Consider the following 4,686-nt stretch of genomic DNA (forward strand, 5'->3'; position numbering starts at 1 on the left):
TGCTGGGATTACAGGCTTGAGCCACCGCGCCCGGCCCCTTTTTTTTTTTTTTTTTTTTTAGCACTCTGCTCCGTTGCTCAGACTGGAGTGCAGTCCCCGATCTTGACTCTCTGCAATCTCCTCCTCCTGGGTTCAAGCGATTCTCCATGTTGGCTGGTCTCGAACTCCTGACCTCGGGTGACCCGCCCGCCTCTGCCTCCCAAAGTGCCGGGATTACAGGCATGACCCACTGCGCCTGGCCTGCAGCCGACTTTCATGATTGTATTGTAACTGTTATGTATATTTGGCTATACTTTCATACTCATCTAGCAAATTGTACATGCAATGAAACTATGTTTTTACTACCATAAACAACTTTGGAGATCTTTATTTCTATATGACCACCTCAATCAGGCCTTTGTGCTGTGTGATCCTTTATTGCCATGCAGCTCTCTTTAACACTTAACAGATGTCACTTCAAGGACTTTTCTATTTCTGTAAACATACTGACCCTAATGCTAAGAATCATAAGAGTATGGGAGCACTTCTTCCCCAAGGGAAGAATCATTTCCCGTTTGAAGGCACTCAAATATCAGAGGGCCAGAAGGCCAAATTTAAAACTTATTTTCTGCAAGTGACAGTCTATTAACCTAGAGAGGGTATATAATATATCATGTAGCAGGAGGCTTTTGTGGCTTAGTCTAGGCAACCTTTATTAGAGCTGATCAGTGATAGTAACATTTTACTTCTAAATACACAAAAAGTCTTTCTTTGGGTAAGAACAATGACAAATCTCCTTGGTAAAGGGTTCTTGGGTTCTTTCAATTAGTGAAATTTACTGCTCAGAAATAGTATTTTTTTCCTTTGAGACAATCTCACTCTTGTTACTCAGGCTGGAGTGCAGTGGCATTATCTCAGCTCACTGCAGCCTCTACCTCCCAGGTTCAAGTGATTCTCGTGCCTCACCCTCCCGGGTAGCTGGGATTAGAGGCGTATGCCACCACTCCTGGCTAATTTTTTTTTCTTTAAGACAGAGTTTGCTCTTTTTGCCCAGGCTGGAGCGCAATGGCGCGATCTCGGCTCACTTCCACCTCCCAGATTGAAGCCATTCTCTTGCCTCAGCCTCCCAAGTAGCTGGGATTACAGGCACCTGCCACCATGCCTGGCTATTTTTTGTATTTTTAGTAGAGACAGGATTTCACCACGTTGGCCAGGCTGGTCTTGAGGTGATCTGCCTGCCTCAGCCTCCCAAAATGCTGGTATTACTGGTGTGAGCCACCTCACCCAGCCAGGAATAGTTTCCATTTATGGTTCTTTGCTAAAATATTGACCTCCTCCTAAGAGTGGTTACACTTTTCAGTTGCTATGTCCTCTTCAGAGCTCTCTCCCCTTACATACATCATCATCTCTCCAAATGAAGGCAGAAAGCTCTGCACAAAAGAAAATGTAGCATGTGTTTTATTTATGGAAGTGACACATCCAAGGAAAAAGCAAAGTGCAAGCATGATTAAAGTTCCAGGAGCTTTGTTTAAAGGTACTTCCTTTAAATGTACCACATTTCACTGGGCTTCAGAGCCTTTCCGCTACATTTTCAGTTTAACAGGAAAGGGAATCAATGATTTGCCATAATGCTGACAAGCAGCACATCTTTTGAACACCCAGAACTAGTCTGGCCCAGATAAGCAAAACTAGCTCATAGTACTTCTTGCTACAAACATCAACAAAGGGATTTCCCAATGACCCTTAAACCTAAGCAGTGTTGGAAAGTTTTATTGGCTGTAATGCAGTATATGGCAATTGCTGGAGTTATTTCCCAAACTATTATTATGGTCTCACCCATAAAAGTCTACATATTTATTCTGCTATAAAACTTTTTTTTTTTGAGACGGAGTTTCACTCTTGTTACCCAGGCTGGAGTGCAATTGCGCAATCTCGGCTCACCACAATCTCCGCCTCCTGGGTTCAGGCAATTCTCCTGCCTCAGCCTCCCGAGCAGCTGGGATTACAGGCACGCACCACCGTGCCCAGCTAATTTTTTGTAATTTTAGTAGAGACGGGGTTTCACCATGTTGACCAGGATGGTCTCGATCTGTTGACCCATGATCCACCCGCCTCGGCCTCCCAAAGTGCTGGGATTACAGGCTTGAGCAACCGTGCCCGGCCTCTGCTATAAAACTCTTAATGTCTACTTTGTAATTCAATTTTATAAACTTTTTTTTTCATCCAAGGGTAAAGTGCTCCCGTGCAGTTTTGAAATGATAGGTGGCTGGACGCAGTAGCTCACGCCTGTAATCCCAGTACTTTGGAAGGCCAAGGCAGGTGATCACCTGAGGTCAGGAGTTTGAGACCAACCTGGCCAACAGGTAAAACCCCCGTCTCTACTAAAAAAATACATATATTAGCTGGACACGGTGACGGGAACCTGTAATCCCAGCTACTTTGGAGGCTGAGGCAAGAGAATTGCTTGAACCTGGTAGACAGAGGTTGCAATAAGCCGAGATCACACCATTGTACTCTAGCTTAGGCAACAGAGTGAGACCCCATCTCAAAAAAAAAAAAAAAAAAAAAAAATGATATACTACTACATCCACTCAGTTTAACTGGTAAGTTTTCACATTAAAAAAAAAAAACTTACATAAATTGGTAACTTCTATTTTAACTACCATAATCAGAACGTGGCAGATTTAACCAGTCTTTGTTTTTGTTTTTTTGGAGACAGGGTTTTGCTGTCGCTAGACTGGACTGCAGTAGCGCAATCGTGGCTCACTGCAACCTCCACCTCCTGGGTTCAAGGGATTCTCCTGCCTCAGACTCCCAAGTAGCTGATACCACAGGCGCATGCCACCACACCTGGCTAATTTTTGTATTTTTAGTAGAGACGAGGTTTCACCTTGTTGGCCTGGATGGTCTTCATCTCTTGACCTCGTGTTCCTCCCACCTTGGTCTCCCAAAGTGCTAGGATTACAGGTGTGAACCGCTGTGCCTGGCTAACCAGTCTCTTAAAAACAAAAACAAAACTCTCTGTACAAACCACAGTGCTTAAAAAAAAAAAACTCTCTGATAAACCTTTATGGTATAAATATAACCCATGTGTGCTATTTTAAAAGCTAAAGCCCATTTTCTCTTTTAAATTTTATACATTACAACCAAATTCTACTTAAAACTGAGAAACCTGGTCTGGTACGGTGGCTCAGACCTGTCATCCCACACTTTGGGAGGCTGAGGTAGGCAGATCACCGGAGGTCCGCAGTTCGAGACCAGCTTCGCCAACATGGTGAAACCCCGCTTCTACTAAAAATATAAAAAATTACACAGCTGTGGTGGTGGGTGCCTGTATGCCCAGCTACTCTGGAGGCTGAGGCAGGAGAATCACTTGAACCCAGAAATCAAAGGTTGCAGTGAGCTGAGATTATGCCACTGCACTCCAGCCTGGGTGACAGAGCAAGATTCCATTTCAAAAACAAACAAAAATAGTAACTATGTAGTCATGTCGCTTAACATGGGAACATGTGATAAATGTGTCAATTAGGTGATTTCATTGTGATGTGAACATCAAGTGTACTTATAGAAACCCAGACAGTAAAGACTACTACACAGCTCGGCTACATGGTATAGCCTATTACTCCTAGGCTACGAATACCATATTGAATACTGTAGGCAACTGTAACACAATGGTTTTGTGTATTTAAACACAGAAAAGGTACAGTAAAAATGCCGTATTATAATCTTATGGGACCACTTGTATATGTAGCCTGTCATTGACTGAAAATGTCATTATGTGATGTATGACTGTACTCAGTACACTTCAGAGGTTTCAACAAATTAAAATACATATAAAGTTATGTAAGGGAAGAAAAACTCATTCTAGATGTAAAGATTTCTATAAGGCAACACTACAGGGACTATGAACCTAATACAACTCCTGTGTAAAAATTTCCAAATACAATCAACAATTCTTTACTATTACCTTTCAGGTGTTTTAGGTAACAAAAAACTCAGACACTAAAAATAGACTACGTTTGCAAAATTTATCTACTTGGTATTACACCACTAGAAAGAGATGCTAAAAAGGTAATTTTATAATGGCAGAAAACATATACACTAATGAGATTCCACACCAATCTTTATTTAGAATTTGGGGCCTGAAACAAATCTTATAATCACCTCTTTCAAATTAACATTTTATTCCCTTAATGGTGTGGTTTACCCCCTCTCCACAAAAACAATTATAACTAATATACTAGAAATATTTTTTAATAGAACCTCTTAAAGAAGACATTTTCATTAATCCAGACCACTGAGTGCCTCAAAAATGGAATCTGTTAATTTTCTGGTGGTGTTATTTTGGAACAGATTTCATAACCAAATTATACATCTAATTAACTTATGTGTTAAGTTTTTGCATTCACATCCTAAATCATGAAAGCCCTACCTTATAAAACCTTACCACTCAAGGTAAGTAAATACTATATCATATGTCAAGAAAATAATGACTTCTAAATCTGCCACTAAAAGTCTGAAAAACCCAAATTTCAAATTATAACACTGATTTCTACTAATAATCACAAATGTCATGACGGCTTAAAAAAAAAACCTACAGATTTTAACTGATAAGCTTGAAAATTACAGAGTAAATAAAACTGTCAAACACTAATTTTGGCTCTGTTCTTATCTTGCCCAAAAATGTGCATATCATAGCCAACAGAA

This window comes from Callithrix jacchus, chromosome 4 (assembly GCF_049354715.1).
Source record: "Callithrix jacchus isolate 240 chromosome 4, calJac240_pri, whole genome shotgun sequence".
Lineage (NCBI taxonomy): Eukaryota > Metazoa > Chordata > Mammalia > Primates > Cebidae > Callithrix > Callithrix jacchus.